Genomic DNA, 16,633 nt, shown 5'->3' on the forward strand with positions numbered 1-16,633 from the left:
TGAAACATTAGTAAAAGCTCCTAAATGTTCACTTGGGCTTTGAAAGGTTTTCTAAAGTAAGGATTATAAACGAACACTCGGTTGGCAAGCTCCATTCTCATCTCCTCTTAGGAAGTTGTCAATGTGGCATAAATAACATTGCACGAAAGATCTGTTTCTCAATCCTTAAGACGTCCTAGACCTCGGGCTGCACCTACAGAATAGGATAATGTTGCAGATTCTCCCAGAACAGCTACAACATTAATTAAGAAGTGCACAAAATGATGTGGGATGTTCCATCAGGAATGGGCTCAATTCAGTCTTTTAGAATTTTCAGGAAAGGAGAAGAAAGGATAGGAAGCTAGCAGTTTGGAGGAAGCCACCCTGTAAGAGGTTTTGTATCCTCTGCTATGCACGCACATGCTATGCCTCACCTTGGTCATACCCTCGGCAGTCTTGAGAGAGAAGCTTCACTGCTCCTATTCCACAGAGATAAATGGGAGCTCTAAGAGGTAACGAACTTACCCAAAGTCACATAGCTGGAAAAGGCTGGAATTTGTGTTTTTTTCAATCTGCATGTATCAAACATGGACAGAAATTACTTCCAGATTTTCAGCGCAGGTTGGATATAGAATGGAAAAGAAGCAAGATCTCATCTTAACTTCTGTTCACATGGTAGGTGGATTTGCAGGAGTTTGTGGACATTTTGGACTACAGTCTACAATAGGACATCTATTTGACATTGAAGCCCAGTACACACACACACAGACACAGACACACACACACAGCTGAATCAAAAGGTTCATAGGGATCTGGTGGGGAAAGTATGGGACAAGGGGGCTAAGAGAAGGGTGACGCCACTGGGTTCTGGCCCAGTTGTGTGGGACTGAGGGTGCATGGGGGGGGTGCAGGGGGCCCGCGTGGGGTCTCGGAGGGGAGAGGAGCCTGGCTTGGCTGAAGGGTCTTTCTGCATTCATCTGTAGGAAAGCACAACGGAGCCCCTTTACATGTGTAGATGGGGTGGGGAGGGAGGTGGGGAGGGACAGATGTTACGAGCATCCCCCCTTATAGCTCTTCATTATGTGGATGTTTTCCTCTATTTCGTTTATTTGAAGAAGAGGCCAGCACAGCACCTCTGTTCCAGGCACAGCCATGTCCAAATGAATATCAGATTTTATTTCTCGGAGGATGTTTATTAAAAAATACAAAGTGGCAAAAGAAGGCAACTCCTTCCAAAGAAGAGAGTTAAGACTCCTGCTTGAATTCCTCACTTACGAAACACACACGCACACACACACACACACACACACACACACACACACACGTTGCCAGTTAAGCAAGCCAACAGACATAGTGGGGACACCTCCCATTAAGCTCTGTGGCCAGGAAACAGAACCTTAAGTGCATTTTTGCCCCCCATTAGGTGAAAAGAGAAATTGGAAATTTCTTTTTTGGAAATTGAGAAGACTGGAAGCAATGTCATCTTTTTAGAATTTTCTAACAGAGTCACAATTTTTTGGTAGCTGGGGAGCCTATTGATGCTGTTCAGAGCATGCACTGTGTTATGGAAAGGTTGAAGGAGGGCAGATGGCTTGGACCGGCCAGTGCTGGAGGCACCCGCCCCCCCCCACCTGTGCTCTCTCGCTGAGGGCACCTCCCGTGGCTCCACATCTTGCAGGCCTCCTTTTCCAAAGCTCCAAGTGATAAGAACTTGGGAGTGGGGCAGGGAGGGCGGGCAACACAGTAAAGAGGAAACAGAATATAAATTTTAAGACTAGATATTGCCAGCTGATTCCAGCAGAGCTAGAGGACAGCAGATATGGACAGGAATCCAAGAAGCAGAGACACTAAGAGTATAAAAGGAGCAAAAAACTTTCTTTGCTGCTCTATCGATCAAGAAAAGAACAAGTCCGTTCAAAAATCCATCAGAATGTCTTTCTGGAAACTCAAACCCAGAGGAATATGAGCTGGATTCAACAACCATTCTATTTTACCATCTCCCTGACTCAGAGAGTGGCCCTTGTCAGTGTTTGAGCTTATCCATAAAATGTCTTTTGAAAGTTTCACCCAGATGAGTATATTTGCTGAGGCTGTTTCCATCTTTGCTTCCTTTTTTGTTTCTGTTTTTGTTTTTTTAAAGATTTTTTTTTTATTTGAGAGAGAGTGAGAGAGCATGAGAGGCAGGAGGGTCAGAGGGAAAAGCAGACTCCCCGGTGAACAGGGAGCCTGATGTGGTATTCCGTCCTGGGATCCTGGGACTCCCGTATCATGACCTGAGCCAAAGGCAGTGGCTTAACCAACTGAGCCACCCAGACGCCCTGCTTCCCTTTTTTTTTTTTTAATGTTTTTTTTATTATATCATGTTAGTCACGATACAGTACATCCCTGGTTTCTGACGTAAAGTTCGATGATTCATTACTTGCATATAACACCCAGTGCACCATGCAATATGTGCCCTCCTTACTACCCATCACCAGCCTACCCCATTCCCCCACCCCCACCCCGAAGCCCTCAGTTTGTTTCCCAGAGTCCACAGTCTCTCATCCTGCTTCCTTTTTTAATTAGGAGTTGCGTTAGGGAGCTTGGTCTGAGTGGCGCTGAGCAGCGGGTACTGAATCCGCTGTCTGCAAGTGAGGCCGGCAGTCTCCAGAACAGGTGAGGCTTCCCTGCGGGGATGCCCCGAGCTCTGCTCTCGGGCAGGACAACCAACACCCTTGTCTTCATGCTCTCCTACTTTAAGCTTGCAATACTGCATGTGGTATGATTAAAAAGATCTTGGTGTAGCACATTCAGGGCCTGCCCAGGGGAGTCATGAGGCCGGGGCAGCTCAGGGGGAGCCTGGTGTCCCTGCCGGGCATGTGGCCTGAGCTTCCTCAGTCTGTGCTGAGTGAGTGGGTCCCTTGGCTCCTCTCTGTTCTCCTCCTGTTCCTCCTTTGTCACTGATTCTGCCCCTGCTTGTTCTCAGTAGAGTAGGTCAGGGAGAAGGAGGTGTGTATAAATTTCCCACTGCCTGTTTTTGGTTCTCGGCATGGCCGGGATGCAGCTGAGTAAAACAATTTACATGCTTAGACCTAGGAGGCCTTTTGCACCTCAAAGTCCCTTGCCTCTTCTGAGTTTTTGCTGGCATTTCCTTCGAGTTCGGCCTGCAGGCCCCAGCCTGAGCTCCCACTTCCCTTCCCTGGTTAGAACTGTCCACGCACATCTGACTCAAGGAGAAGGGGGCCCTCGTGTTAACTGGTGACTTTAGTTTTCATTGCAAGAACCAGGAGCTGTGGGACACCTGAGTTTCATGGAGATTCTGGACACATCGCTCAAGGTCAGCTTGTAAGAGCCCCTGGAGAAAAATGGCATCATTACAGGTTAGTATCCCTGTCTTTGGAAAAAGGAAAAACAATCTCACCCCAACAAGGGAGATGGGCATTGCTGTAAACAGCCCAGCTGGCTGGGGGACGGGCACCGGGAGCCTCTCAGGGAAGCGGACACGTCTGCCTGGCTGTCGGCAGAGAGCTCAGTCACCACACCCGGCACTGACCCCTGCCCAAACCTGGGCCTCACAGCGCAGCCCGTGTGTCCTGGCTCCCACACCCTTTGTGCTCCACCCAGTGTCCCCTGGGGACTCGAAGAGAGGACAGCCAGGCTGCCAGGCAGACTGCTCACAGGCTGCAGGTGTCTGTTGTGGGGCTTCGATGATTTTTTTTAGAACAGAAGAGTTTTAACCTGAAAGGTGGAAGCTTAATTTAAATCTTGGCTTCAAAATAAAAAAAATCTGGGTTGCTTCGGCCTTAGAGGAAGGTGGGAGCCTTACCTTATCTCCCAGACCCTCCATTTCTTCGTGGGCCTGCAGGGAGGAGGCACCAGGGCCACAGCCTCCAGCGGCCCCTTCCATTTCCTGAGCATTACTTGAAATGTCAAGCCAGCCACTCATGTTTCCACAGCTCAGCCACTCAGTCTGGGACACAGTCTGTGGCAGGCGCTCTCTGGGACTCTGCCTGCAGCACCTTCTGCCATGCCTGGGGCTTCTGCCTCCGTCCTCTCAACCTGCATCCTGCGGCTTCAGGGATGTGTGTTCCTGATGTTCCTGGTGGGATCGGGCTCTGCCCACCTTCTTGAATGTGGGATCGGAGTGAACGCCACCACCTTAATTTCCGTAATTTCCCTCATTGGTCTTCATGCTGTACCTGCTCCCATATCACAGAAACCACCAGAAACTCAGCTTTGCAAAGACAGGCTGTGTCCACAGACAGGCTGTGTCCACAGACAGGCGTATAGCACCCCCTCACCCTGAACTTCGGAACAGCTCAAGCTTAAGCTCCCCATTGTCCCCCAGGGACAAAGGCGGGAGGTGCCCAGCATCACTGTGTCGCGGTGCTGTGTCTGGGGCTCCAGGCCCTGTCCTGGGTGCCCGAGGGCATAGCCTGGGGACTGCGTTCCTCCCCTAAACTCTTCTCTCCCATTAGTCAGGGAATTTCCTGGTGCCAACCCCTCCTGCTTCTTGTCTCAAAACCACACATAGTTGCCTGTGCTGGGCCAGAGCCCCCTGCAGACCACCCCTACAGACCCCAGAGGGCACCTCTGCTCTGAAGCCTCCTGTGCCCCTCACTTCTAACCAGAGTGCATGTATGGGTCTGGTTCTGCCCTCAGAGCTAATGCTTTGAGATACTCACTGTCAGTAACAATGTAGCTCCAGGAAAGGGGAGAAGGCACTACTGAAACTGCAGTGCAGGAACCAGGTAGCTCATTCTCCAGTCTCTTGGCACGGGATCGCCTGTGAGAGGCCTCCTGTCTCCCAGAGCAGAAGAACCGAACACGGTGCGGGGTGGGCAGAGAAGGGAGCCCGTTCAGTTTAACTTTAAGCCATACAGAGGGAGGAAAAAGCAAGCCAGGCAGTGCTAGGGAAAACAAAAAAGCTGAAACACCAAAAGTGCATAGAGGGAGGCTGCCCTTGGAAGCAAAGACTCTCAGCAGATGCCTTGGGGACCGGTCAGGCCCGTGGCTGGAATGAGAGCTGCGCTCACCATTGATTTCGGAGGCAGAGTGTCCACGGCTGCCTGTTTGGCCCGCGGACTTCACGAGGGTCAAGCCTCAGAACCCTGGCTAGGCCTGGGTAGACGTATGCACATGGAGACTTCCTTCCTTCAGATACACGTGTGGTCCTTGGTGAACACAACACACACCTCATTCCTGGTGTAAAGCTTTGGGGAAGCCACAGGCACACGTCCTCACCGAGCAGGGCCAGCATATCCCAGATGAGCGGTGGTTGCCAATATTCCATCTATGAGCCTCTGTTCTCGCCAGCTAATAGGGCTTAATGAACTCCTTTTTGTATTTTATTTCAACAAATCCATGTCATTAAAGCCCCAGTCTCCGTCGAGCTTGGCCTTTTCATGGCTGTCCGCTGGGGTCCTGGGCTGGCAACACCACCGTGACCTCAGAGCTGGGGGCGATGCTCTGCAGTCCCTCCCAGCAGCGGCACGGTCCCCGTCCCCATCTCGCTCTGTCTGGCCCATGCTGTCGCCTTTGCTATGCATGCTATGAAGTGTGCCCAGCATCCCAGGAGCTCTGGGAAGGCTGCGGAGGAAGAGGGCCTACGGGAGCTGAACTCAGTGGCTGTTGTCTCCTGGGCCTCACTACTCATTCTTCCAGCCACCTCCCCGGTGACCCCTGGCCTCGGTGCAGCCTTCTCTCTGCCCCCACAGACAGGCCAGCACCCACCATGGATGGGCTCTGGGTGGGGTGTGATGGCAGCAACACAGAGTCTATCCCAGACTGCAGGCTGAGTATCTCACCGGGGAGCACAAGAAAAGCTGGGTCTGTGGGCAAACCCAGCCTCCGAAAACCACGGACTGTCCTTCCAGAGCCTCCTTCTTACTGCAGCTGCCCTTGGAATGGCTGTGGGGCGGATGACAGCGGTCCAGTGTGGTCCTCCGCATGGGGCACCAGGTGGTCCAGACACCTGGGGGAGCTGTAACTTAGCAGCCATGATGCACAGTGAGCAGCCCCGGGCCTCTCTGTCAGTTCGGCATCAGAAAGAGGCAGCCCCGAGCAGGGGCGGCTGGCCCACCGAGCATATTGCTCATTGTGCTTATTGTGAATTCCAGCGTCTTACACTCTCCCTGCATAAACTCTGATTTATGAGGGTCAGGAGGCAGACGGACAGCTTGTGATTGGACGTACTGCTCTCTTGTGGAGATTTACTTCAGATCAACAGAAAATGGTTTCTGAAGCTCCTGCGGTCATTAGTCTCAATTACGCAGCCGTCGGAGCAGGTAGGACACCTGCCCGCTGAAGGTGCCCAGCGCCGGCTGGGGCAGCCCCTCCACCTCCCCTGGCAGGCTGGAGCAGGTGGAACGTTCCTGAGCTGCCACGCACCCCCAAGGAGCGTGCCCCCTGAGGAGCAGTGCAGGAATCCAAGCGCCTCTCTACCGACCACGTGCCCCCCGCTTTGTCCATCTGTGTGTGGCAAGCCTCCCATGCCGTTCCCCGTGATGCATCCGGACTGTGCTTTCTGCCACGGGGGCTTTGCTTGTGTCTTTTGGTCTTGTTCACGTCCATAACACTAGCCCACCCACATATCAAGGTGACGTCACAGACCCCAGCAACGCTGCCCTGGAGGGTGCTTGAAGCGCTGGGTTTGGGATCCAGGTTACCATGATGAACAACATGCTGTATTTTTGTAAATTTTGGTGAAGATCAGATTTTAAAAAATAAAATTGGTAGACAAGCTTGGAACATGAAGCCCTGTCCTCCTGTACGTTCAGGGAAGACTCTTTGGATCAAACCGTTCAGCCATGTATCAGGTGTGACCCAGTGAGGTCAGGGGGGCGGTCAGGTGTGCACACACACATCAGCACTTCAGAGAGAAGGCTGTGTGTGGACGGAGGCTCTGTGGGGAAGTGTGGAGCCCGGGCCAACCCTAGAAACCCTTGCTAGTTTCCAGCAAGTTCACGAACCTCTCTGCGCTTGAGCGTTCTCAGTTGCAAATGGGGATAGTGACTTGGAAGTTCTGCTGTGAGGACTGAATGAACTAATGTAGGCCACGTACTCAGCCCCACAGGAACGTCGGGAACACTGGGGATACTTGAAGCTATTGATACTCATTGCCCAGAAGGTTTGATTTTTAATTGTTCCATTAGATCCAAAATTCTGAATTAACAAAATGAAAAGAACTGGTTGGTCTGGTGCACTGAGGTGGGGGAAGGCTGGACGTGGGGCAAGGGGCGTGAGGAGGGAGAGTCTGAGGTCCAGAGGGAGCAGGGCAGCAGGCAAGAGAAGCGAGGTCTGGGGGAACCCACAGCCCAGAGGGGCTGCACGGAGCCCAGGGACCTGGGTGGAGACCAGAGGTAATGGGGGAGATGCCATGTGCATGGAGGCACCCGACAGCCATGGCCAGTGCCCCTCTGCTGCCCTCCCTGGATGTCGCGTCAGCACTGCCCATCCTGGGGGCTCGGTGTCCACGCACGAGTTGGTGGGCTGTGGGACTGCAGATGGGCAGCAGATTCTGACAGGTTTTTTTTTTTTTAATATTAAAGTCCCTGAGATGCTCTCTAAATTCTTGTTACCTGCAAGCACAAGTTCCTAACTATATTTATTGCTTCCGTCAGAATAAACTTTACGACACCTTTTGGTGTTCTGGAATCCCCGAGTTTAATGACCGGAAAGAAGGAAGAACGCATTTTCAGCCATCGCCCTTGCCTTGGGACCCATGAGTGCCTTCCATCACTGTATCGTGCTTTAGGAGACGCTCTGCCTGGTCTCTAACCACATAAGCTCCCTTCCATGGGGGTTGATTCAGGATCTTGCTGGGGTTTTGAGTCTAAAATCGTGGTGAAATCCGGGGCTGAATAAATTGTGGTCATGAGGCCCCACTGGACTGAACAGAGACCAGGGGAAAATCACATTTCTCCAGGAAAACAGGAGGTTCAGAAAGTGGGGACCCAGCAGAACTCAGAAACTCTTCCAGGGGAAGAGCAGCTTTGTGGTCCCTCTTCTTACTCTTACTGCCAGAACTCTGGCCATGGGATCTTTCAGGAAACCCCATCCTGCCCCTCTCCCCTCCCCCCGCCCCGGGCATTCACCACCTTCCATGGATCACCGTCCGACTCGTCCTCCAGGAAAGGCCACAGACAAGTTCCCTGAGGCTACCTGGTGCCCAGATGAAATGGTCAGTGACATGAGGACAAATGGCACAAGCGTTGGGGTCAGAGAGATGGGACCTTGAACCCCAGCTCTGCCACGTCGCAGCAGGATGGCCACAGGCAAGCCACCCAGCTCAGGTGCTTTGACTGTGACACACGGATGTTACTGCCTGCTCTGAGGGGTTGCTAGAGAATTAGAACACTTTGTCATATTGACTTATTTAAGATGTGTGCACCTCTGCTTTCTCTAGGCATGAGGTACTTTACAAATGAAATCCCCTCTGGTATCTGCCAGCCCTCCAGGCCGCAGGGACTGTGTCCCTGGCCTCCATGTGTACTGTCTGCCTATGTCGAGTTCCCTCCCTGAAGCCTCTCTTCAGCTCACCAGCTACTTCTCCGAGAATATCTCAGTGGGTTCCGTGGTCGAGGCAGGCTCCAACTTGCCTAAACTCAGAGCAACAGGGCCCTTGAGACTGTCACTGGGATAGGTGAAATCTCTGGAACATCCTTCACCTAATTCTCTTTGGATGGGTGCAAACTGAACCCAGGCTTCCTATGCCATGAGACTCCAGGTTCCCTTGTCCAGCCTTTTGCCCTTTGCCCGGCCGCAGGCCAGACATCAGAGACGAGCAAGAGGCTGGAGCACCATGTCCGGTGAGGAGTCGGCCGTCCAAGGACTCATCACACTGAAAGCAGGGGGTGATTTCAGAGTGAGCCTGGGGTGCCAGCAGAACATGGGGAGGAGGGACCGCCCTGGCTTGGGGAGCAGTGGAGGCCCAGGAAGGAGGTGGCATCGCGCCCCATCTCCAGGAGCCATGAAGGTTGGTCAGGGCAGGCAACAGCTGAGCGGCTTTCCAGGATTGAGGATTTGACTCCTACCAAACACCTCGTGGCGGGACACCAGTATTTTCTTTTTTGATCCACTTCTTAATCACATCATCTTTGCAGAAAACTTTTCTTTAAATTCTGACTGCTTTGAAAGCACACTAGGAAGCTTGTATCACTTGGCCTTATTTTCAGTGAATTACGGAAGGAAAGACCCTAATCCTTGGAGGAGCACGCGTTGCCACGCCCTGTACTAAGCCGATGCTCAGATGTGTGTTAAAGTTCTAGAAAGCAGCTTTCATAAGTATTTCTGGCTCTGCTTTGTTTAATTAGTAATCTTTGACTGTAGAGAGAGCAAAACCTGTCTACCCGCATTGTTATGGTGCACAAAGAAGGGGAGAATGCACATGTTTTATGTTTTCGTTTGCCGCTCCCGTTTGCCTTCTCGGTCCCTCTGTAAACCCCTGCCATCTGCAGCCATTCTCTGTGTTCTAATAGCCAAGATACCATCTAGTCTTCTCTAAAGGCTGCTTCGAGCAGGTTTCCTGTAATGAAGATGCTGGTGGTACAGATAAAACTGTTTCCATTCCAAAAAACAGGAAGGGGAAAAAACCCCGCTTAGTGCTTGTTTGTGCATAATAGTGCCATTTTCTTAAAGACCTGTTTTAGACAGTGTTATGGGTTAATAAAGAACCAGTCTGCCCACAGCTCTCTGGGTAACTACAGAGCAGTGGGGATGGCGCAGGTGGGGCGTCATGGATGCCTGGGTGGCTGAGAGTGAGGATTTCCCATTTGAGATCCAAGTCTGCAGCTCCCACAAGTTAATCTAAAAATAGACCAAGCACATTTTCTTGCTGGGTAGATTCAGATAAAATTGAGCTCCTACATACCCAGGATTTGTGGGATTTGTTGCTAATATTAGCAATTTACATTTCTGTTATACCTCTGCAGGCTTAATCTGATCACTCCAAAATGCTCGGAACTGGTTGCTCTTTCAAGGACAACTTGATTAGGTAAAAATTAGACCTTTATTTATTGAAGCCTTGGGACTTTGGGCACCAATCTGTTTTACTCATCCTTTGCAGTTCCTTCAGACGTTCCTGAAAACACGTCCACTGAGGCCGTCAGCTCCACCCAGATTTTACTGACGTGGGCTTTGGTGACTGAACAGGACCAGAACGGGCTCATACTGGGCTACAAGGTATGTGTCAGAGGTGACCGTCCTGTGCTTAGATTGTGCAGGTGCTCCTGCGTGTCACTCCCTTAGACTAAGGAGTGCAGGGCGTCTTCCAGACCTGCAGCACCGTCCTGTGTTGTGATGTTCACATCTGTTTTCTCCTCTAAACTTCCTTGCCATCTGGGGACAAGGCACAACTACAGCCTCCTAACATAGGCCCAAACAAGACATGGGTAGGAGCCGGCTACTTAAGCTCGAGCCTCTGCTTCCTGGCTTGTACAACGGGAGTCATCATGGTGGCTGGCTCTGATGCTGGTCTGAGAGGGAAGGGGGTGTGATTTTGTGAGCTGCGGTGTGCTCCTAGCATGTGCTGAGTGGGTGTTCTTAGCTACCTGCATGCTGGTGCGCACGCCAGCATCCTGGGCCATCCAGGGCAATGACGACAGCAGGAGGGGCGAGCACCTTTCTGCCTCTTGGGGGGCCCTTGCTGGGTTTAGTCTTACCTGCACTTATCCACCTGTGCTTTTGTTTACATCACTTCTCCCGAGCAGTGGGACGGATTTTCCTGGATGTGGCCCATAGGGCCACACCTGTCTGTTACTCCCTGTACAGCCTTCCAGCATCGGAACTCCAGGCTTTCCTTGGTTTTGATCCCCAGCCTCTGGCTTTCCCCCTCCTGTTCTCGTGGGCATTCAGTTGCTCCCTCAGGCCCTGCTGGACGTGGGGATCTCACTGGGCAGGTGTAGTGACCACAACTCCACAGCACATATCTGGGTCCTGGAGAAGAGAGCTTGCCCTGCTGTTTTCAAGCTCCTCCCTGAGGACCGCCATCTCTTATGGCCTTCTGGGTCCTGGACTAAGGGACCAGTTCAGGAAGGATGAGCTGTGAGTGAGGACTTAGCAAACCAGCAGGAGCAGGCAGGGCTGTGGAGGGGAGTTTCCCAGGGTGCTGTGTCTGTGCATGGGCAGCAACACAGAGCCCAGGGGGACTGTGGCCCAGGGTGCAGGGAATGCCAGCAACTCTCTCGAGGCAGGAGCCCAATTTCCCAAGGATCTGGGAAACCGAGGGGGCGCTGGCTCCTTCTGTAGGAAGCACAGTGTCGGTGTTTATGACCAAGTCCTCGTTCTAGCGGATGTGGTTGGTGTGCCTGCTGCTGTGTGCCTCAGCTCTTGGAAATCACGGCTCAGGGGCAGCTCCCCCTGCCATGGGCTGGGTCCTAACTCAGCTCCTCTTCTGCTCTGGAGCACATCTTCCCCACTAAATACCAGCATATGGAAACTAGATCCATAAGCCTTAAACACCGCTGCTGTGGGGGAGAAGCCACAGTTGCTGGTCCTTGCCTTGTGGTTGAGAGGCCCCCTCCTGGCACCCTGCATCCCCATGACCATGCACGCTTGTGTGTGGATGCTCCAGATTCTGTTCCGGGCCAATGACCTCGACCCCCGAGCCCTGCAGTCCCATCGTGCGAGGGAACCACACGCAGTCGGCACTGCTGGCCGGTCTCCAGAAGTTCATGCTATGCGAGCTCCGGGTGCTGACGTTCGTCCGCATTGGCAACGGAGTCCCCAGCTCTCCCCTCATCCTAGAGCGGACCGAGGATGACAGTACGGTAGCGGTGTGCTTGAACAGCCCAAACAACCGGGACAGTTGTCATTTTTAACTTAATTTTCGAACCACATTTGTACCCCTTTTTTCAGTTGAGGAAAACAAAACAGAATTGTTTTTCAGTCACTGGGCATTTATATGGCCAATTTCAGCCTGGAGTGAATTTCTACAGCCTAATGATGAACTTCTGCAAATTTCTGTCATGACTCTATGAGAGGCAGCGCAGTAAAGGCTGGGTGGGCAGGGGCCATAAAACGCCCCGCTGGCAGTGTCAACACAGATCGGGTTAAGAGCCCCACTCCCAGCCTGGGTGCCTTGATTTCCGTGGTGCCACCCACTCCCATCGTCCACATGCCCGGAGGTCCCTAAAAGCTCCCGCACAGAGTGCGGTGGGTTCCACGGGCTCCCACACTGCCCTGCACCTGTGTTTCTGGGCCAGAATCACAAGCACCTCTTGATGGCTCTGCTTTTATGGACGTCTAAATCATCAGCAAATATGTTTTTCCAGTTTGTCAGACATTTAAAGGTTATCTCCTTTTACATTTTTATTCTTACACTGACTGTAGCAAATAGTCGGGGAGGAGTGTATATCCTGGGGGAAATACTGCTCCCCCCTCCCACACACACGTTCGGGATCAGAAGCTTCTCACAGAAGTAGGACAACTGTAGATTTCCTGGTACATGTCCGCTGAAGTCATTCAATTAGCCCCCATGGTGCTCGGCTGCCGAGCTGGAAGGCATCTCTGTGTTCTGCTGGGAGACAGCACCAGCGCTGGGCTTCAGTTAAGGAGAGGAAGGAGCTCTGCACACCATTCTTTCCTGGGTGCAGAGCCTCGGGGGGCTAGGGTCTGACGGGGGCAGTTGGAACAAGGTTGTTTGCAAAACTATGGGAAGCCATGGCGTCCCGGTTACACAAACGAAAAGAAAAAGGAGCCTCCAACCTTGGCCAGTTACAACTTCCTCTTCCTAAAGTAGAGGCTGTAAGTCACAGAATACTTTTCCTTCTTCTCCTGCAGTGTGATTGGAGGCATGTTTTCCTCTCCCTCATTTCAGCACGATCCAAATGATCAGCTTTGGGGATGGCGCGGGGTATGGGGACCCATGAGGCTGCCATCAAAATTTGCATGTTTGTGCAGTTGGTCCTGGTGTGGGAGCCCATAGCCTCCTTACGTTTAGGTTACCAAGTGCAAGGGTCACAGAAGTATTCAAACACAGGTTTAAACTTTTAAATACCGTTCTCAGCTTAGTAACCAGAGGCAGAATTCAGTGGCCCCGGAATGACTGTAATACACATCCTCCTGTCTCTGTATGCATTGCTCCGAGCCCATTGCCTCTCATCTGGGAGTCAGGTAAGCTCCAACCACAAGTTCTGGTGCTGGCCGCACACTCAGTCACTGGGCTGTTTACGCGAATATATTTATGACGGCTGTGAGCTGGAGGCAAAGGGGCCACATCACACGGGATTATTTTGTGCATTCATGCGCCAACTCTTAATTTTCTAAGACGGTGCACACGAGAAAAATCACTCCTTGTAAATACGTGACTTTGTCAGTGGGGAGGGACTTTAGGCCATCTGATTTATCTAACACTTGCTGGCAGGTGTCAAGCTCCTGAAAGGATTCAGCCCAGATGGGCAGAATCTTGACCTCCGGCTTGACGTGCTTGTAGCCTCGCACCCCTTGCACTCATGGGCTCCCAGCACAGTGTGTGAGCACTGCTTCTGGAAGTTGGAAAAGCAGATGAGCTGTATTCTAAATGAGGTGTTTTCTTACCATCATTAGGGGGCCACACGGAGCCAGCTAGATTCCAGAAGTCATTCGTGGCCTTGGAGTGTCTGGTCCATGCACAGAGTCACCTGTGGTAGAGAATGCTCGGCCAGACCACAGAGTCCTGTGTAACAGTGTAACCTCGTCATGTCTCCACGTAACACCGTAGAGGCACCTGCCTCATGGGTTTCCTCTCCTCCCTCCAGCCCCGGGCCTGCCAGTGAGGCTTCTGTTGCCAGAAGTGACACTCAGTCCGTGTGGATGGTGTGGCAGCCGCCGGAGGAGCCCAACGGCATCGCTCTGGGTAAGGAAGCGGCCGTGATTAAAGAGATCGTAGCTCAGAGGGAAAGCAATTGCACTGATTTCCTCTGTTCTTGTTACATGTCAAAGAGGTTGAACAACAACAACAACAAAATCCTGCCTGCCACAGTCCAGCATTTTTAGCGCTGGGAAATGTGGGACCCTCTACTGTCCTAGGAGCTGTGTTCTGAGGTTTCTTTGCAGATTGAAATTTACATTTTGTTAGCCCAGAATTTCTTCCATTTGTTCGTGGTTCACAACAAAACCATCTGTAATTGGCCCTTCCTTCAGCTCTGAAATAACCTGGCTGTTTCCATGGGCGTCTGGGAAGCAGCGGCCTCGTTTTTCATGGGAGCCAGAGACCCAGACTTTGCTCCCAAGTTCCAGGAAACATCCTCGGCTGCAGGGCCTTCACCTCATCCTTCTAAGAAGTTTCCAGCGTGACTTGTGTGCCTTGGGTCCCTAGGAAATGGTTTACTTTTAATGTTTCATTCAGGGGGGCAACTCTGATAGCATTGATGAAAAGTCTTATTTTTTCTTAGTTCCCCAAAGGAGGCAAGTTTTATTTAAAAAAAGAAATCATCAGTTCCCTTATTTAGTCACCCCTTCACCACGACAAATTCAGGGCTTCCCCTATGCGTGGTGTCGCCTGCATGGTGGGCAGTAAGGAGTGAAGAAGATGCACCTGTCCTCAGGAGGCATGTGGCTCACGGCACCACTGGGGCGAGGCACAAGGATGATGCAATGTGATAGGTGACTAATAACGGTTCACGAGATGCTCCACAAGTGGGTCCCCCAGGCCAAGGGGCTCTCAGCAGACGGAAGGTGGCTTTAGAGCTGGATCTTGTTGATGAGTGGCCTCTGGAGTCCTGGAGGAAGGGAAGAGGGACGTCCACTCAGCCAGAGGGAATGCCTTCTTCCTGTGAGAGTGTAGAAAGATCCCTGCCTGCGGATGTGGGCAGGGCCAGGCCTGGGTTGCTTGGGGATGGCCGGCTCTGCCATGAAGGGAGTGCCCAGGGGCCCAGACCTGTGAAATCAGGCATCTAACGGCCAGGGCCCCAGGCTCGATCTACTCTCCAGACCCAGGCCAGCCTCTGATAGGCTATGTCCCTAATCCAGACTCGCAGCAGACCCCCAGATATGTTAGCTCATGTACTGGGTGGTTTACAGGAAGATTATAAACCTGAGCTTACAGACAGGTAGTGAAATTCACCACTTACACCTGCTTCTGATATTAGGATTCTAAGATTAGGTTTGAAAAAGGGTTTTACTTCATTAGAAAACATTTTTAAATAATCTGTGCTGAGGGCAGTAGGGAGTCCCCCAAGGGCTTTGAGCAGCAAAGTGATGGAATCAGGTTTGCTTTCTAGGTAACAATTAGAGAGGCAAATAGTTTTGAGTTCTTGAGTCACGATCATGGGGAGGACAGAGCCTGAGGCATCCCGACGTCGTCTGCTGCCAGGCTGGGCCCTCCTCAGTCTGACCCTTCCTCGTGCGATTTCTGGAGTTGCTGGGTGGGGTATTTTGCCGAGTACAGTATTTCTGAAATGGGTGACCTTCGGAACCGCAGGTTCTTGCTATTTTAAAATCACAAGGAGCCGCCGAGGAAGCTGCTGGTGAAATGTGTATTTCAGATCCTGTCGGATAAGACAGGATCCCAGACACCTGTTAGGCCCCACACCTTGTGCTCGAGACCTGGGGCGGGAGATGGTCTGCAGAGTGCATGGATGGGCCAGAAGTCTCCTGGAGCCCCTCAGCACCACGCCCTGGCTGCTGCCTCTTCTGGACAGAGCAGGGCTAAACATCTGATGACCAGTGGGCGTCCCCAGCTTGCTGTGAGACAGGAAACCTTTCTTGAGCACAGAATGTGAATTCTGTCCTGTCACAGTACCTGGAGTCTCCAAGAAGCAGAATCTCCCCATCCTGCTGAGGAGGGAGGCCCCATTCCCACCCCGCCCTGGGCCTGGCAGCTCCGGCTCCCACCGCTCCCACTGCTCCCGCCACAGCCTCTGCCCTCTGCCCTCTGCTCCAGTACTGCGGCTGGTGCTAATTCTGTGCCCACCTCTGCACTCCCTGTAGCCATCCTGGGCCGATAGGAGTCATTCGGACAGGAGGACCTCCCGGGAGAGGGATGGGAGGCCAGTGAGCATTTCACATGTATGTCTCTCTTACTGTAGACAGACATGCATTCTGATTTCGTAGCCATGGCTTTGAACTACTCATCCTGGGTCCTCCTCGCAAACATGGGGAGGTTGTGGCCTGAGCCAGGGCCAGCCCACTGTGCTTGCTGGTCCTTTGCCCCTTCTGTGCCTCTAAAATCTACATTCGATGTGACTCCACGGCCGTCCCTGCCTGGTTGTGCCCACTGTCATCACACGAGTCTCACTGTCCAAAGATAAAATCTCATCACGTACTTTGAAGGGCATCTGTAACGTTTGTGCATCTGTTTGAGAAAGCACTGTGAAAGGAGAATTCAGACCATGATGGGGTAGCATTTACATTATTCAGATTGGGAGTCCTAGAAAGTCTTGATACGACCCAGGTGAGACGGGGAAGTGGGCAAATACATGCTCATATGCTCCCGGAGAATGATATGGTCATGTCTGGGCGAGGTGACCCCATCTGTCCTCTCCATCCCAGAGGCCCTTCCTGTCGGGTCTTAAACCCTGGAGTTCTCACACCTGTACCCAAGGAGACACACACGGGACACTCTTGCAGTGTCGTGTTCAATAACAGGGAAAAACAGAGCCAGATACCCAAGTGTCCATCAATCAGGCAACAGAAATGTGTATCCTGGGCTCTTCACGCAACAGAAAACATGATAGCAGTTACAGGAATGACCAAG

At 52.1% G+C, this 16,633-nt stretch overlaps 1 protein-coding gene across 10 annotated transcripts in view; it reads left to right on the forward strand.

Annotated features, from left to right (window-relative positions):
- Positions 1–16,633, forward strand: part of LOC123789905 (uncharacterized) — an 89,062-nt gene that overhangs the window by 33,210 nt on the left and 39,219 nt on the right. For 6 of the 10 annotated variants that reach the window (XR_015722953.1, XM_087858870.1, XM_087858864.1 and 3 more), the window contains 2 exons: positions 2,545–10,140; positions 13,695–13,792. The gene's annotated coding sequence lies outside the window, so the exon portion shown is untranslated. The remainder of the gene's footprint in view (positions 1–2,544; positions 10,141–13,694; positions 13,793–16,633) is intronic. The other 4 variants (XM_087858866.1, XM_087858867.1, XM_087858869.1 and 1 more) reach the window with 4 other exon arrangements.

Source organism: Ursus americanus, chromosome 34 (assembly GCF_024610735.1).
Source record: "Ursus americanus isolate L20-20 chromosome 34, mUrsAme1.1.p, whole genome shotgun sequence".
Classification (NCBI taxonomy): domain Eukaryota; kingdom Metazoa; phylum Chordata; class Mammalia; order Carnivora; family Ursidae; genus Ursus; species Ursus americanus.